The sequence below is a fragment of the Dipodomys merriami genome, unplaced genomic scaffold (assembly GCF_024711535.1).
Source record: "Dipodomys merriami isolate MVZ:Mamm:240054 unplaced genomic scaffold, mDipMer1.0.p SCAF_470, whole genome shotgun sequence".
Classification (NCBI taxonomy): domain Eukaryota; kingdom Metazoa; phylum Chordata; class Mammalia; order Rodentia; family Heteromyidae; genus Dipodomys; species Dipodomys merriami.
The window spans coordinates 688,578-707,502 of NW_027206036.1; the positions used below are offsets into that span (position 1 = coordinate 688,578).

Consider the following 18,925-nt stretch of genomic DNA (forward strand, 5'->3'; position numbering starts at 1 on the left):
AAAAAAAAAGTTCATGTAAATGAGTTGGTGTTATGGATCTAGGAACTCATTACTGAATTAATAAAGTATATCAGATTGACATGTAGTTCTGTGGTTTAGTGCTTGACTTGTTTCTGTGAGACCTGGATGCAATCCTTAGTACTGTAAACGAAAAAAAAAAAACAGTAGTATTTGGAATAAAATATAGCCTACTTTATCCCTACCTCTAAACAGAAAACATTTATTGTTCTGCAAAGAAATGGAACCTAAAAATATTTTAGAAGCCAGGTGGCTGGTGTTTCACACCTATACTCCTAGCTATTCAGCCTGAGATATGAGGATCAAATTTCTAAGACAGCCTGGAAGAAAAGTCTGTGTGGCTCTCTTGTGTTCCAAGCTGGAAGTGGAACTATGGCTATAGTAGAGTGACTGTAGCCTTAAGTAAAAAAGCTAAGCAATAGTGGGAGGCTCTGACTTCAAGCCCAAATATCTGTATACATACTTCCCCCAAAAAGACTTTTCCAACATTTGTTCTGCCAGTACTTAGAGCCTTCTCATGTGTTGGTAAGATTGTGTTAATTGAAATGAATTCATCAGACTTTATATCCTTGTCTTCCCTTTAATTTGTATTTTATGAAATGCATCATATAATAGTGTTATTTTAGTAATGCACTATGTATATATTTATTTGAGGTTGCATTGCACTTATTATCTTCTTCTGTTTTAGTGCTTTTTTAGGACCAAAGGATATATTTCCTTACTCAGAAAATAAGGAAAAGTATGGCAAACCAAATAAATAAAAAGGTTTCAATGAAGGCTTATGGGAGATAGATAACAATCCAAAAGTGAAATTTTCAAGTGTACAGGTGAGTCATTGGATACCCACTTAGTTTAGTATTATTTATTCAGTCTTGGAGGAAAAAATACCATCATAGCTAGAGGAAAATAAGATGGCATTTAAGACTCTTAGTAATTTTGGATTAAATTGTGTTCTTATTTATGGAATAAACTTTGACTTTTTATGTCTAGATGAACTACTGAAATTATTATACTGCTAATGAGACCTCAGAAAACTGAGAAATGCTTGGTTATTTACTCCTAAGAATAAAGTTTAATATATTAGATTTAAAGCCATATATACTGTCTTTTTTTTTCTTTCTTTATTTATTTTTTGTCAGTTGTGGGACTTGAACTCTGGGTCTGTGCACCATCCCTGAGCTCTTCAGCTTAACGCTAGAGCTCTACCACTTGAGCCACAGCACCACTTCCAGTTTTCTGGTAGTTAATTGGTGATAGAGTGTCAGGGACTTCCCTTGCCCAGGCTGGCTTTGAATCTCGATCCTCAGATCTCAGCCTCTTGAGTAGCTAGGATTACAGGCGTGAGCCACCAGTGCCTGGCTTCTACTATATTAGCTCTCAGACATTTCCATACATGCATACAAATCGTTGAAAATAAGTTTTATTCTATTTTCATACATGTGTAAAGTACTTAATTTGCCCTCTCCTTGGCCCTCTTCCCTCCTGCTAGTACCTGATCACCCAGAAGAGCCTATATTACTTTCCTATCATTCATTTTTTTAAGTGTGTATTACACAAAGGAATTTTGCCATGTTATTTCACATATATACATATATGCTATGTTCAGTTCAGGATATTTTTTTGGAGGGGTCAGTTGTGGGGCTTGAACTCTGGACTTGGGTGCTGTCTCTGCGCTCTTCAGCTCAAGGTGACAGACCAGGGGGTTGTGTGTGTGTGTGTGTGGTGTGTGGTGAGTGTGCGAGTGTGAGTGTGGGTGGTGGGTGGTATGTGTGAGCGTGAGTGGTGTGTGTGTGATGTGATTGAGTGTGTGTGTGGTGTGTGTGGTGTGATTGAGTGACTGAGCGTGTGTGGTGTGTGTGTGGTGTGGTATGAGTGTGAGCATGTGGTGTGAGTGTGGTGTATGTGGTGTGAGTGGTGTGATTGTGAGCAAGCATGTGTGGTGTGTGTGATTGAGTGTGAGTGTGGTGTGTGTGGTGTGATTAAGTGAGTGAGCATCTAGTGTGTGGTACTTTTGGTGTGTGGTGAGTGTGAGCGTGAGTGGTGTGGTATGACTGTGTGGTGTGAGTTTGGTATGACTGAGTGTGGTGTGAGTGCTGTAGGTGTGGTGTGGTGTGATCATGTGTGGTGTATGTGAGTGAGCATGTATGGTGTGTGTTGTGTGGTGTATGAGCATGTGTGGTGTGTGGGTGGTGTGATTTGAGTGAGCGTGTGTAGTGTGATTGTGAGTGTGAACATATGTGGTGTGAGTAAAATGGGTGGTATGATTGAGTGTTAGCATGTGTGGTGTGTGGTGTGAGTGGTGTATGGTGTGTGAGTGAGCGTGTGTGTGGTGTAATTGACTGTGAGCGTGTGGTGTGTGTGGTGTGATTGAATGAGCGTGTGTGGTGTGTGGTGTGTGGAGTGTGACCGTGTGTGGTGTGTGTGATTGTGTGTGTGGTGTTAGTGTGAGTCATTCCATTGTCCTAGGTGCTGGGTGTGAATGTTGCCTTATGCTCCCGGCCGCTCTTCCGTGGCTCTTCAGGGAGCAGAGCACAGAGCTTGTGGGTCACCTGCTGCTCTGCATGGGGCCGGGGTCGTAGGGTCGCTGGGTCACGGGGATCAGCGGGGCCAGCCGGGCTGAGGGTTAGCAGGCCCAGCCTGGCCTTGGCTCCCACCCTGACTGCACCCAACGCCCACCACTCCGTGGTCCCCGCGGTACTGGAGGCAGAGGTTGGAGGCTCTCAGTTGGAGGCAGTCTGGACCAACTTCACCCTCATCTCAGAGAGACTGGTGAGGAGGGCACCTGGCACAGCAGGGAGGCTGGGTGGGGCCCTGTGCCTGGTGGGGGAGCTGCCTGGCCAGGCTCTGGGCCCGCCGCCCCCCTGGACAGGGCAGCAGGTGCTGCTCTGCAGGTGGCCACTTGAGGGCGCTGTCTCCCCAGCCTGCAGAGCCGACAGAGGCCTTGTGCAGCCAGGATCCCATTAGTGGTGGAGGGGTGTCTGGTCCAGCGGGAGGGCGGCCCAGGTCAGGGGGTGAAGGGCCAGCCGGGAGTGGGGAGGCCCACACGGTGGGGATGGAAGGGTGCGGTGGGAGCAGTGGGGGGTGTAGTGGGGGCGAGGTGTAGGGGGAGGTTCTGGGTGCAGCATGGGAGTTCTGCCCCTGATGACTTTCTTCTCTGCATAGCACCTGATGCCTGGCATTTCCTCAAATCATCTTCACAACACATAGGAGGTGGGCACCTCTGCAGCCCTATCTTTTTACACAAGAAGTTAAGTAATTCAGCATCAGGTAATCACGTGAACTGGCATTGACTTCAGGTCTGCCAGAGTTGGAGAACTTCGTCTCTTTGTTCCAAAGGAAATTGGACTATCTGTCTCCAGAATGTGGCTTTGCTCTGTTAAATGGCCCCAGGACTGGGAAGGTGGCTCAGTGGTAGAGCGCTTGCCTTGCATGCCTGAGGCCCTGGGTTCGATTCCTCAGCAACACATAAGCAAAAAGAAAAAAGCCGGAAGTGGCGCTGTGGCTCAAGTGATAGAGTGCTAGCCTTGAGCTGAAGGGCTGAGGGACAGCACCCAGGCCCAGAGTTCAGGCCCCATGACTGGACCCCCCCCAAAAAATCACCCCAATAAAGCTGTTGTCTTCACTTGAAAGGTTGGGGAATCAGGAGATACTTTAGGTGGGGCATAAAAGCCTGTGCAAACATAAAAGATCAACATTCTATTGTTGATATATATCATAGTAAGGACATTTTAAATGCAATGCAAACATAACACAGATTCCCTGCTGATGTTTCTAACTTAGTAATTTGTGAGTTCGACTTCTGAGCAGATCTTCATTGAGACACTTGAGTCATAGAGAAAAAATAACACTTGGCTTTGGAGTTCATCAACTTGGAAATTTTTTTTATATTTTTTTATTGTGAAAATACTGTACAGAGGGGTTACAATTACATGGGCAAGATAATGAGTACATTTATTATCAAGCATTGTAGCCTCCTCCTTTGTTTCCCCTTCCCATCCCTTCACATCCCCCTTTCCCCCAATCCTCCCCTCCCCCTCCCCACCGAAGTTGTAAAGTTCGTTTTCGACATGACAACTTGTACTTCTCATTGTCGCAATGGGTCCACCTGTATCCTCGTTTAAATGACTTGTTTTTCCCTTTCCCCTCCACAAATTATACCGACATCAAATACAGTGAAAGTAGGGGTTATAAAATGGGGGAGGGACATAGAAAGCAACAAAGAAATAATCTTATAAATGCGTTAGAAACAATCGCATGAAAGAAAACATTTGAATACATATCTTAGGGTTTATTTCCCTAACATTACCTCATCTGACTTTTTCTGCTTGACTCAGACATATACTAGATATTGCAAATAAGGGGAACCATGGGACCTATGTTTCTTTGGGCTTGGCTTACTTCACTTAATATAATTTTCAACTTGGAAATTTTATTATTTTACTTTGTGAAGACAAGGCCTTACACACATGGAAATGAGAAACTAATTCGTAAGTGTACAATTAAACAGACACAGTTTGTATGCAAGTGTACACAGATGTATTAACTGAAGTATGGTATTTGCAGGGGAGAATTCGGATGGTAAAATTCCTCAGGAAAACAAACTCATAGTCCAATGAAATGAATACCAGGAAACTGGCACTTTAAAGGTATGAGTAGGTCAAGGGGAGGGAGGGTGGATGAATGAAGAGAGGAAGGCAACCATAATACTTAACATGTATCCTGTGAAACCAAGAATTGAGAACAGGGCTGGTTTTGGGAGAGTTGGGAGAGAATGATGAAGGGGTGGCATGATCAAGGTGCATTGTATTTATAAACTGATGTGTGCCACCACTGATAACAAAACCACAATATAAAAGGGGCAGCGAACACTGGGAGACATTGGCATAGGTGAGAATTACCTGCCTGACCACTGATAGAACCACACAGGCACTTCAATGGGGAAAGCCATTTCACAGAAATCATCTCAGGGAGACAGTGAATGTTTTGTCTTTATGAGGTATGCAATATTTGGATGTCATAGAAAGGAAGGATTCGAGGCACGAGCAGGGGTGGTGGGGGAGGAATATGCCCGGTCCCTTCCTGTGCTGGTGAGGTGCAGTGGGACAGTAGGGTTGCGGTGGAGGCGTGGGGAGAGGAGGCTAGAGGAGACCTTGAATGTCACATTGAGGATGGGTTTTGTGCTGCAGCAGCAGAGGACTGTCAGGAGCACAGAGGGAAGATTTCCTCGGTGGTGCTGTGGAGGCAGAGACAGGAACCATAATACTAATTAGGCATTCATTGCTAATACGCTCATAGGAGTGGTGGCCAAGAGTAGGATGTGAGAGATGTGGAAAGTCAGTATGAAAGCACAGCTGAGTTACTCAAAGACAAATTTCCAAGTGGGTAATGAGAAAAGGAGAAACTCTCTGACACAAAAATAGAACAAGGTGAAGGAATTTGGTGGGGGCGGGTGGTTAAGAAGGTGCCTATTTTGAGATAACAAACTTGCTTCTGGATGTAATGAGTTTTGATGTGCTGTTAGAATGTGACGTGTAGATGTCCACATATAAAATTGCCAAGTGCAGATATCTGAATTCTGATGATGTGAAGCCCTGGAGTGCCAACGTGAACCGTGAAACCAAGAGCTTCTGAAAAATTCAGGCCCCAAACGCTTTGAGATGTCAAACCTCAACCCGTCACTAAATTATTCACATTTGATTTTGTTCTCATAATGAACAGAGCAAAGAATCCGTTTTTTTCTCACAGATTTTTTTTGAAGTTGGCAAAAATAATGGATTTTAAAGAAGTCATCAATGATCACTGAACTTACTTGGTAGATTCTTTTTTTCTTTTTGGTGAGGAATGACTCACATACTAGAAAGTATAAAATCCAATGGCAAATATACACATGAGTCCCCCTATACGTACCACTCCCATCAGGAAATGGAACGCTTCCAGCACTCCAAAAAGTGCCTCATAAGTTAAGGTCTCTCCAAGATGCTACCTTCCAGAATGACTACCACTTTGAACAATATCCACTTAAGTTATTCTTATGCCTACAGCTCTGTATGAATTGAATCATACAATGATATATCACATACTATATATGATCTTGTATCTGTGGTAATATATATCTTTCTTTGGTTAAGATGCATTTTTCTAGTATAGTTCATGGAAACAAATCTGGAGACGTGGATGTAATTTACACTTATTGAGGAACCATGCCACCCTAGTACACTAGGCCATCGGCCGCACATAGGGACTTTGTCTGCATTGGTGTACACACACACACACACACACCACACAGACAGGCTGAAGCACACACACACACACACACACACACACACACACACACACACACACACACACACACACACACCCACACAGACATAGGCTGAAGGCCCCTAGATGAGGTCATGGCAGACTCAGGCACTGGTTATGGCCCAGGTTTTACCCTCTTTTCTCAAGAGTGGGGGGAAGACTCTTACAACTCTCATGTGATCGTCTTAGGTCAAATGAATATTTTTATTTTACCCCCACTCTTGGTGTAGGGACAGGAAAGTTGTTTAGCCTTTGCAAACTGATTTTTTTATCTAAGTGCTGAAAAGTTAGTTTGCTCTTATAATAGCATAAATAAACACTCTTGGAGCGAGAGCTCAGTTTTATTCTTCCCTCTTCAGCAAAGCATTAAAAACAAAATCACCTCCATTCTAAACACAGAAACCTAGAATTACAGGAAGGACATCTCATTTATTTAATAGTGGTAAGGAAAATACTTTATGGAACAAGGACCAAGGACCTTAGATAAGGGGACTAGAGCCACAGCTTCCTGCAGCTGTGCAATGAGTTACAGGCAGGGAGGGAGAGGTGGAAGCCTTGCAATTATGTGCACAGAAACACCTTTCAGTAATCCAGGAGCTCAGGGCTGCCCAGCATGCTTTGTATTAGAGGCTGGGGACACCATATTTCTTTGTATCCTTAGAGTTTCTGTTGCCTTCTGAAACTGATACAACACAAATTGTTTGTGTGTGCGTGTATGTATGAAAGAGGAAGCACTTTAGTTCAAATGAGCACTTAATATTCGTAATTTGATCTAATTTTAATAAATTATATATGGGAAATACTGAATGGGCCACAAAATATTTTATTATTACTATTTTTTAAAATAAAATGTTTTTCTCCATTTCTTCTGTCCCACCTTCAATTTTTTGTTGCTTTTTTTTCTTATGAGCAAGAATTATATCTGCTCATATTCTCAAAAATTTATCTGCTTTAAAATGTTGAGAACATCAGGTCTCCTGTCAGTAAGCAGACAGGAGAAGTTAGGGAGAAGAGCATTGTTTAGAAAAGAAAACTTAGTCATCCTGTCACCTGAATGCATATTCGTGTACTGCTTAGATATTGCTGCTCCAAGTGATTCTGAACAGCTATTCAAAGGGTGCATTGGTATGTGACATTTCAGAGGGAGATGAAGCTTCAGTCCACAAAAGGACATATATTAATTGGGGATTTTACTTTATTTTGGCACAGAGTTTTAAAAAAAAAATCACCTGGATGGATTTTAAGATATAGACAACGTTTCAGATCTGGTTTTGGAAGCCTGATTGAGAAAGTTCTTTCTCCCCAGCATTTAGGACAGCATGTTCTCTCTAAAGAAAGCTGTCTATTTTTCTTTTCTTTGATGGACCTTCAGTTTAGAACAGACACAAAGCTGGGAACACAACCCAAGGCAGAAAAAATTCACTCCTATGTACTGTTGGTCAGGTTGACTGTAGGACACAACCTCAAAGGTTATGGATCGGTGGTGGAGCCTTGTCCCTGCGTGAGCATGTTTTCTGGACTTTGGCTGGAGCTGAATTCCTGACTTCTGAAAGGAGGGATGGGTCTGGGTTTCTAGCGGGAACAGCCAATGGGAAGGAAGTAATATTCATTAAGAGTGTCTCAGGCAGGCCACACCAGTAAGGCATGCTGTTAACACACCCTCCTGCACACTGTTCGCCTGTGTTTGAAATCCTTCCAGGATACTGGGGTTACTTTTTTTTTCCAACCAGGAAGAATACATGATTGGATTCTTCTTTTCATCCCTTCCTTCCTTCCTTCCTCGCTTCCCTCCCTCCCTCCCTCCCTCACCCATCTCCCCCTCCCCCTGCTGCCCTCCTCTGGAGCTCTTCTTTCCAGCAGGAGCTTGAGAATAAGATTATTATCCAATCAACTCAACAGCAGCCCATGTCAGTGTCCACATGTGCATCTGAGACGAGAAGAGATTCATTTGTGACCTGGAAACTGAAGTCTGCTTAGGTCTGTAAATATGAATAAAGCCCATTCTCCTTAATGATGAAGGTAATCTCCAGTAATTTAATTGTCTTTCTTAACTAGTGGGGATAACCCATTTCTCTCCACCCCCCCCTCCTCTCACACAAAAACTATGCTTCTCATAGAGTGATCTTTACAAACACAGGGGAAATATGTCTTTTGGTTAATTGCATTTGAAGGAGCTTCCCCCCCCCCTTTTTTTCTTTTTTGTATGAGATACTCTTCTTTCTCCACCACAAATTATGTGTTTTTCTAATAAATATTGTGGTGAGCTGCTTGGGCTCTTATGGGCTAACTGTGGAAGTGGTTGGTGTGTGTGGGATGTACTCCTGGCTTGGGTTAGCTTTGGTGAAAGTTGCTGCTTTGTTTGCTGCTACAGATGAAAGGCAGTTTCTTTCTGTTGCCGTTGTTTGTGGAACTTTGGTGGACCTGGAGTGGATTGTGAGACCCCCCTGCCAGCCCATCCCCTGTGAGCACAGAGCCGTTGTCTCTTTCCATGTGTCATGTGCATTTTCCAAAACATTCAGCCGTGCCTCTAAGAAAGAAGTACAGCTTCTTAAGATGGCCTAGGAATGGAGCTGTTTTCTTTTCAATATGGTTTTGGAAAGAAATTATAGATGGAAGGTAGAAATCAAGTTGTACAGAAGGACTTAAGTGTAAGCCAGGAATGCAAAGATTAGACTCACTGGTTTAGTTAGGGCAAATAACTTCACTTTGAATTATTTTCTTCTTTTGAGTGAAAAAAAAAGTAGATCTGTGTTGAAAGCAGTGTCTGAGGAGACCAGCTTATAACACACAGCAATTGCAGAGACAAGTTAGGTGACACCAAGAACAAGTGTGTCTAGGCAGTCCCTTTAAAAATACCCCAACCGAGGTTATGAAACCACACAGCTTCTTTGAGGAATAACGCATCCAGGGCTAAAGCAGCCTAATTTTATTCAAGGATTTGAAGAGTAAAAAGGGATTTGGTTCTTTAAAAAAAGGAAAAAAGAACAGCCGAGTGAGGATTATTGATCAGTGAGGGATTAAACATTTGCTGGAATACAAAGCATCAGGAATTATCAACATGGACATCACAGTGGCCGGCCATTCAGCACTTGGAAATGCAAACAGCCCAGTTTCCCACTGATCCAATGGCAGCAGCCTGGAGCTCTTGATTCCCTGTGTGTCTACCTTTGTACTCCCTGCCCCTGGACAGGGATGAGGAGATGGGTTAGGGGTGAAAGGAAACTAATCTTGCTCTTTTAACTTCTGTCTGTCTGTCCCTCTTGAGCAGGCCAAGCAGAGACCAGAGAGGGAAAGCACTGGGGAGCCTAGGAGAGGTCCTGAGGTCCAGAGAGGATCAGGAGATCTATCGGGAAACCTCAACTACCACTTCCTCCTGTTGCCAGGGCTGTGGTCCTGTCTGCTTGCCGGCCCGCACCTGCCTCTGTGGTTCACAAGGAAAAGGCACTTGGCACTTGTACAGCCGGCCCGAGGGAGTAGTGCTGAGGCCATCCCGCCCTTTCTGGTTTTGTCTTTTTCTTCCCCCGTCAGGTGCCACTGGCTTTGAACCATGTAATTGCATCAATAAGCCATCTCTGGGATGAGCGGTGTGTGTGTGTGTGTGTGTGTGTGTGTGTGTGTGTGTGTGTGTGTGTGTGTGTGTGTGTGTGTGTGTGTGTGTGTGTGTGTGTGTGTGTGTGTGTGTGTGTGTCTGTGTGTGTCTGTGTGTGTCTGTGTGTGTGTTCTACTGGCAGCCTGGCTCTGCCACCCTGCCTCCTGGAAGGGTTTGCAGGACTGAGGACATTGGTTTGGATCCTGAGGCTGATTTTTATCACCTCTGCATAAGGCTTAGCCTGTGAGGAGGGAAAGTGAGAGGGAGGGAAGAGGAAGTCTGACTTTGCACTTTCAAGAGCATGTGTGATTTTCCAGGATGTACATAATATACATTGAAGCATCTGTGTTGTGGGCTCCCAGAGATTTGCCTGTTCTCAGTGCCGATTCTTTGTGCACCCTGCATACATCCCACCTTTTGGACTGGGGGAGGCAGTGGAGGATGTTGTATAAGAGGACCAGTGTCCTGACCCACGTGCTGACTGGGTTAAAACAGGTGCACAGATACTTCAAGCTCCAGCCCACGTCTCTACCTACCCCTGGGCAGGAAGAGCCTAGGGTCACCGTCTGCCTCTTGGAGACTCAGTTTCCCCATCCACTGGGAAGTTTTTGATAAAGGCCTTTATTTTGGGTGCCACATTCTCATGCTGAGTCTCCTATTGCCTTCTGTTGTCAACTTGAGGAGCCTTTGAAACTTTGGGGGAGACGTTCCCATCTTTTTCTTCCTTCTTCTTTTCCATACATTGGACTGTGTTGCTATTTTCAGGCCACAAGTGATGAGACTGAAATGTAAGTGTCTTGATGTGCCAGGTGGGGACATCAGGCCACCTGGCTCAAAACCTGGAATTCTAGGACATGTTAACTGTCTGAACCACAGAGGTAGAGAGAGCACACACAGGGCCACACTCCCTGACCCGTGAATGTCACAGATGTGGCCGGGCCAGGCCTTGAGACCATGTCAACCCTGGTCCAGAGGAGAAAGGACACACTCCACCCACAGCTCTTTTTAGGGAGCTGGGATTGAGTTCCATCTGTAGAATCGCAAAGTGTTTCTGGGTTCGGAGCCACTCTTTCTCAGACGTCAAGTAAACACACACAAGGTTGCAATGAGGGTTATGCAAGCCTGTATGCTGGGGTTTGACTCAGGACAAGCCCTAAAATGAGCACATTTTGCTCATTTTTGCTGTTCAAAATTTTGGTGATCCTAGGGTTTAAACTCAGAGCCTTGCACTTGTTATACAGATGCTTTGCCACTTGAACCTTGCCTCTAGGTTCCTTTGCTTTCTGCCAATGTTGTATGACTGTGTCTGAATCCACCTCCTCTAGGTTCACCGGTGATGTGGGACTCCCGGGCCCATGTCACCGCACTGTTTTTCTCCCCCAGAAACAGTGTCTTGTGGACCTTTCTGCCCGGTCTGTCCTAGAAACTTGATCCTTCTAATGTCAGCCTGCTAAGTAGCTGAGATGATAGGTGCCAGCCACCAGCATGTAGCTGAGGATGTATTGTCCCTCTGTGATCCTACTGAGCCCAAACCTTAGATGCACCCAGTGATTGTGTTGGCGAATTGACATCATCGGATGAGCAGCATATATGGCTTATTTATTGACAGTCGAGGTCCAAGCCCTGACTAGGCCCAAAGCCTTAGCCTCACTCTTGGTCCATGGAGATGGAAGACTATCCAGGCAGATGTGTCTCAAAACAGCAATGCTGCTGAGTTTGGTGTGTGTGGTTGTTTGGGGTGTGTGTGGTTGGGGTATGTGTGGTTGTTTGGGGTGTGTGTAGTTGTTTGGGAAGTGTGTGGTTTGGGATGTGTGTGGTTGTTTGGGGTGTGTGTGGTTGTTTGGGATGTGTGTAGTTGTTTGGGATGTGTGTGGTTGTTTGGGATGTTTATGATTGTTTGGGGTGTGTGTGTGTGGTTGTTTGGTGTGTGTGTGTGGTTGTTTGCGGGAGTGTGGTTTGGTTTCCTGCTCATCAGCCTTGGTGGGTGCCATCTTCTCCCCTCCCCATAGGATGCTCTCTGCTCACAGTGGTGTGACCTGTACCCCTCTCTATTCTCAGTGTTTAACCTGTACCTCCTCTCTGCTCTTGGTATGACTCTATCCCCTCTCTGCTCTTGGTAGTGTGACTTGTATCCCTTCTCTGTTTTTGGTGTGACCTGTACCCCCTCTCTGCTCTTGGTGTGACCTGTACCCCAGGGCTAATTTAGGACATTGGGATTTAGAATGCAGTTGGAGATGGGAAGGAGAGGGGACTGGAGAGGGAGGCTGGGAGAAGAGTTCTGGTCCCACACCTGCTCGCTGCTCCTCAGGACACCTCTGTGCACTCCACAGGGCCACTGTGAAGCCTGATGGGGAGGAGCTCTATTCTGGCTGTCCAGGGCCCCGCGGAAGGAAAAGCAAGGGAGGAACGCGCTTGAAAATAACATCGTGACTGTTCATGGGGTAGAGTTCTGCTTTTGCCAGCTTCATTTTTAATGAAAGGATGGAAATGTCCAGAGGCAGGGTGGTGACTAATGGAGTTGCATTGTCCTCTTCTTATTGGAGTTTCAACAGCAGGGCATCCAAGCTCACTCTCTGAGACTGCATTCACGCCAATGTGCAATATGAAATGGAGTTCCTTCCGCATTCACCTCTCTCTAGTCCTAGGCCTGGAGCAGCAACTTAGTCTTCACCTGGTCTGATTTGATGGAATGATTCTCCAGCGCCCACTCCTTTTCTTATGTTGACAGTGGTAGTGGTGGGGGGGAACACAAATTTACATGACAAAGGACATAGTTCACCTTTTTCACCTGGGAAGTACTTGTGTTTGTTTTCTGGGTAGATAAACTACATTTAAATGGCATGATGGATTAAATAAAGTGTTATCTTTATTTCCTTACCATTGTTAAGGACTAAGTACTTTTGGGTTTTCTTTTTCTTTTTTCTTTTTTACTATCTGGCAGCAAAAATGCCAGCTCAAGTAGAAGTGTGGTTCAAGTGGTAAAATGCCAGCTTTGGAAGAAAACACTAAGGAAGAGCATGAGGCCACCAGATTGAAGTCTAGGCTTCCAGTCCCAGAGGCAGGCTGTGAGTCACAGCCCATTGGGGTCACCCAGCCCAGCACTGCGTAACAGACAGTGAAAGGGTCAGGACATGACTGCCATCATTTTGTTTTTCTTTGCATGCTAGGCTTTGAAGTCAGGGCCATGCCCTTACTAGACAGAAGTTATATCATCTGAGCAATGCCTCCGGCCCTTTTTGCTTTATTTATTTTTCAAATACGGCTTCCAGGCTGACCCATCAGCACCTCTCATGCATACTTGGATCATTAATGTCAGCTGCCCATGGCACTCATTCTCCCTTCCCCCCCCCCAACTCCTTGGAGTCCTGCTGGAGGCTCACGGCAGACACATCCTCATGACTGCTGTAAATGGAAGGGACCCTGGTCATCAGCAAATGGCAGTGTGAGGCCAAGCAAGGTCAGAACTGGTCAGGAATCAGGACTGGTAATGACTCTGTGCTTAGGGGCAGGCATAGCTCCTGATGAGTGGGTGGAGGACTGGACTATGTAGCTTCAGTCTATCTGTTTTCAGGCAGTGACTATCATAGACACATTTGGATTTTGTGAGGTTTTTGAGCAGTGAGGATGGAAATCAGCTTGAGGCACAGCTGTGGACAGGTTGGTTGGTCCGTCCCATGTGGCTGGGACACCTTAGCTTGCTTTGGCACCTAGGTAACAAGTTGCCCTTATGACGTAAGTTTATGATTTTCTCAAGTAGAGACTATATTAAACTCCACGAAGGCACAAGGCTTGACTTGTTCTGGCCACAACTAGTTCCTCCTATTGTCTCCAGACAGAGCAGCAGCTCCACAAATAAGGGATTGGAGGGGGGCATGGGGAACGAGAAGGAAGGGGTGGCGTCGCCCAGGAAGCATTGTACTTGTAACCTGACTTCTGGAATTGTTACCCTGGGTGCAACCCCATCAAAATACTAATAAAAAAGTCATGTTTTCTTATTTGTTATGAACAAATAAGAAAAATAATTTTAAACAACCACACTCTATAACCCATAGATAATTACTTCTATTTTTGTTTTTAAGAAACAATCATTGTTGGAGAGTTTTCTTTGAAATACAAAAACTCTTCTTGGAAGCTTATCTGTGTATTAGACAACAGAGCCCCTAAGTTTGAGTTTGCAAAGACTTGGAAATGGAGACTTTCAGGATGATTGCACTCCTCCCGCGCAGTGTGTTTCCATACCCATGCATTCCCACAAAAATTTCCTCCAGTCATTTTTGGCACTCTAATCTTTGCTACCTAGTTTAGAAAACAAAAGTTGGGGAAAGTCATGTGAAGTGAAAGTTGTGCTTTTCTGTATATGGTTAAAGAATTCTTCCTTTGGGAACTGCCTACATTTCTTTGCTGTTTTCGGCAAGTTCTCCTGGCTCTTGCTGCTCTCTTTCTTCCTTAGAGGATTCTGTAAGGTCTATCCATCATCCAGTTACCAAAATGCACCTCACTGGAGAAGGAAAAATAGTTGGCGTAGCTGAGTGTTTGAAAGGAAATAGGAGAAAAGACATGCCTCCACACATCGAACCATCTCTGATGCGCTTTTGGAAATTCATAATGACAGATGGGTTGGGGAGAAGGAGACACACTCCACAGTAGGCTTCCTTTCAGATCCAGAGCTCCTTCCAAGGTGTTCTGAGCTATTCTTAGCAACTGGGGCTCCACACATTCACCCCGCCCCCCCCCAGAAGAGAAGACTGCTTAAGGAAGCTTTATTGCTTAGCATTTTGCTCCAAACAAAAGCCAAACCAGGCAATGCAGGAATAGATGTGGAGAAATCTAGACGTCTATTTCATAGAACTTGAAGGACCAAGGCACCTGACTTCTCAGGACCTGTGCTTCTTCAATCCTCTGATAGGAGTGAGAAGTTCTTTCTCACTCATCAATTATTTCAGAATTCTCTGAAAGAAGTGATGAAAATATTCGTAGGGAATGGTGGAGATAGGAAGGTTCCATAGTCCCTATCTTTTGGACACTTGCAGTGTGGAACTCATTGAAATTGTTTTCCCCTTCTCTTGTTTATTCAACTCTACCTATCGTTGGTTGATGGCTCAGATTATCTCCCTTCCCCCCCAACCCCCAGTGTAGTAATGCATTTCAGGGTAATGCAGAATTTCAATTTGGGGTGTAGAATGACATGGTTTGATCATGTGTTACAGAGTTGAAGTTCTGAGACCCCCCCTCCCCCATGGAGTTAGGAACTTTGCGCCATGTAGTCACTCTAAGAGCACCTGTGGATTCTTTCCTAGGCTCTCATACTTAGCCACGGACCATGAGCTTGAACTCTGCCTCTGATGGGCACCAGTTGAGTGTCCATTTTCACCATGAACATATTTGTGTGGACAGGACCTTCTGTTTGGGGGGGGGCATACCGTGGTGGCTGTGGCAAGACAGAGAAAATGCCTACGTCTGTAAAGGTGTACCTAAGCTGAATCCACAGACTTCTATTCCCAGAACGGCCTCAACTGGTGAGTTTCCAGATCTGAGTACCCTGAGTACCAAGGATTATAGGCACCAGTCATGGATTCCTGGCATGATGCCTAAATATTGCAGCGGATGCAAGGAGTTTGAGAAGTGGCGACTGCCTTACAGGGGGTTGCGAACTCCATAGGGACCACAAATGCCTTTGGGAGGGAAGAGAAGGAGGGAAAACCCTAGGATGTCTTTTAATTTAGTATACTTACTGGAGATACCAGGAACCACTGGAAGTACAGAAACTTAAGCTTTTGACCTTATTTCTCTGGCCAGAGACTATTCATTGAATTTGCAGCCCCTTATTCTGTTGCAGATGTCAAATCAGAAGCCATCTATCCACCACAGGCAGCTTTATTAGATGATCAAATTGGTTATGGAAGTGCCCTGCCCACCTGCACTGGCCTCTTTCCCTTACCCAGCTAAGGACTCCTTGCAGACACACCCTCATGGCACTTTGCCTGCTGTGATCTCAACTCCTTTCCAAATGCTTGCCTCGGCAGCTTCCCCTCCATCGTGCCTGTGCCTCTCGGACTGGGTTCCCATGATGGTTGGATATTGAGCTGCTTGTTAGAGGAGGAAACAAGGGCTGTTGTGTACAATGGCAGGCCTGAACTGGTCCTGAGGCAGGGCAGACGCTCTCCCAGGTGGGACTTGTCAGGGCACAGGGCAGGCATCCTGCCACTGGGCCCTGGGTCACTGTGGTGAGCAGCGGTCACACTGGAACTTCTCTCTCTCAGAGAACAACAGGTTATATCTGACCAGATTGTCTTCTCTAGGGAATCTGTTTCTCCACCAACCTCCTGGGGGATGCCTGGGGCTTGAGTCCATGGCAGGCTTCACTCCTGTCCAGAACTTTTCATTACAGAAGTTTCAACCACTCAGCCAACCCCCCTGCCCTTTGCTGCATTCCCTTCTCTGATTCTGTGGCTTACACTCTTCATTTTCTATGAATTGTGAGTTTCCCTTCTGGCTATCCTTGGTTCCTTCCCTTTAGTTTGATTGTGAATAGGCTCCTACTTTGCTTCTAGAAACTTCTTTCCTTCTACCTCTCATTTGGGGGATACTTTACTTCTTTTGGGGGATTCAAGAGTGTTTATGAATTGTTTCTTAAGTGGGCAAACTGCACATACTCTTTAGAGCAGTTTGTGTGTGGGGGGTGTGCGTAGTGCAGTTTGTGTGTGGAGGGGTGTGCGTACGTGCACATATGTGCTTCAACACAATTTCAGAAGAGAGGTTCGGCTCCTGATTTCCTGATTCAGAGAATGAGGTACAGAAGATTCAACCCTGAGTAGTGAACAGGGGAGGGCCAGGCGGCCTGAGCTCCAGACATTGTTCTCTGTACATCACCATCTTATGTGACAATGGGACAAGTCTCAGTGTCAGAGCAGCAAAAGTACTGAGTTGAAACATTCAACCGTGGAAATCTTTTACAGATTATGCCCTCATGAAGCGATGTATTTGGCAGGAGTTTGGAGTAACAAATGTATGAATTTATTGTAGGAATGTATTAGATCAGTTCTCTTCTCCTCCATCCTGAGGCTTTGTGATGGTTGCTGACTGGTTCACTTGCAGGAGTTTTCCTGTTCATAGCTCATGAGCAAAATGAGGGTGAGAAATTGCACAGAGGAAACTGATTATTGACAATGATTTGGGCTCTTCTGTTCCCTCTATCTGATAGTGCCAGCGACTTCTTAACTGGCATGGACTGTTTGCTGTAAGATAGTTTCCTCTTTTCACACAAACTCACAAACTGGTGAACTGTCATACTGTGTCTTTTCAGTAGTATCCAAATGTAAGGCTGGCTGACAGCTAGTTTGTTGACTCCTAGAAGATAATAGCAATTGTCTCCGAACAGATTTGTTTCAAAGATTCATTACCTGAGTTCTGGAACCACTTGTGAGGTGAAAGATCTCTATCAAGATGGGAGGGAAGGCCACCATGTTGGGTGCAGCCTGCAGGGAGTAGACTCAGCCATTCTATTTGTACACCCTACATCTCTTTGTGGCTGTGGAGGACCAAAACTTTGAATGAACTTTCACTATTTGCTGCAAAGTGTCCCAGGCATTTCATATCTTACTTGCTGAATGGCTTTGAATGGTCAATGCAATCTTAGGTATACCCATGGGAACTCAGATAAGCTATACAGGGAATTGTATTTAATCAAAGACTTCAAACAATAGAAATTAAGAGGCAATGGTGTGTTTGTATATTTAGGTTTCACTCTAAAAAAAATAAAACCAAACTGAACAAAAACTGATCTCAGTGTTTAAGAGGAAAATCTGTTTTTAACAACTTCAACAAAGGTTGATCCCCCCCCTCTTAAAAAGCCCCATCAAACTAACTTCTTAATAATTTATTAACCAATGAGGAAATAATGAGGACTACAATTCCTTTGAATTGTATAAACCTGTATAAAAGATAGATCAAAATGACAGTCCAAGATAAATGAATGTTGTACTGATCTATTGAACTCTTCTAAAATACTCAGGTAGAAAAGAAGTCTAGATCCAGGCTACCTACTTGAAAAATAAAAAGACCAGCTCTTGTTGGTTCCAGTTGAGGATGTGGATGGTATGCTTTAGGTTCAGGAGGAAGGTCAATCAGCTAAATATGTCAGAACCCTTGGAGCAGAGGGAGAGCTGTGTGGACAGGCCTTGGGTTTGACCTCAGAGCCTCACCCAGGGTAAGCTGGCCACCACCACGTGGCAGGTGCTCATCACAGCCTTATCTTTTGTGTTTTGAATCTGCTTTTTGTCTTGTCATGGTCTGATGAATATTTGCTAAGTTCTTGTTACTGCTGGTACCAGCTGCATGCCATGGCCATTATGGTAAAGAAGACACATGCTTTCGGCCCTTCAATGGTAAGATCTGGATGAGAAAAACCACTTATTCATCATGTATCACTACACATACCTGTAATCCAAGCTTCTTGGCAGATGAAGGTAGGAGGATTAGGATCTGCGGTCAGTCTGGGCAAAAGAAGAGATCTTATCTAAAAATAGAAACTAAAAGCAAACAGAATTGGGGGTGTGGCTCAAGTGATAGAGGTCTTACCCAGCAAACATGAGACCCTGAATTCAATCTCCTACATTGCAAGAGAAGTAGAAGGAGGAGGAGGAGGAAGAGGAGGAAGGAAAGGAGAAGAAGAAGGTGGAGGAGGAGCAGAAGCAGCAACAGAAGACGGAGGAAGAGGAGAAAGAGGGGAGGAGGAAGAAGAGATGGGAAAGGAGGGAGAAGAGGAGGAAAGGAAGAGGAGTATGAGAAGAGGAAGAAGTAGAAAGGAGAGGAAACAGAAGAGGAGGAGGAAGAGAAAAGATGAGTGAGTTATTTCCAGATAAAGTGAAGGCAGTTTGGGAATGGGCATATTCGGTTAGCTCACAAATGGATTTACTGTTACAATAAACACACTATAACTTAAAGGCATCGGAAGTCATAAATACATGAGATACCCGTTATTCACTGAACCTCACAGCTTAGCAGCAGCTGTCCACCCTG

General features: G+C 44.9%; 1 long non-coding RNA gene across 3 annotated transcripts; it reads left to right on the top strand.

Moving 5' to 3' along the window:
- The first annotated feature begins 777 nt into the window (after nucleotides 1-777).
- On the top strand, nucleotides 778-12,747 carry LOC138808723 (uncharacterized). 3 transcript variants are annotated; one of them, XR_011366593.1, is made up of 6 exons: nucleotides 778-845; nucleotides 4,582-4,664; nucleotides 8,179-8,295; nucleotides 8,690-8,779; nucleotides 9,587-9,867; nucleotides 12,238-12,747. It is a non-coding gene; the product is annotated as an uncharacterized lncRNA (long non-coding RNA). The 3 variants fall into 3 exon arrangements; XR_011366591.1 differs by lacking the exon at nucleotides 778-845 and having other exon boundaries at nucleotides 4,354-4,664; XR_011366592.1 differs by lacking the exons at nucleotides 778-845; nucleotides 8,690-8,779; nucleotides 9,587-9,867 and having other exon boundaries at nucleotides 4,354-4,664.
- Nucleotides 12,748-18,925: the final 6,178 nt, after the last annotated feature.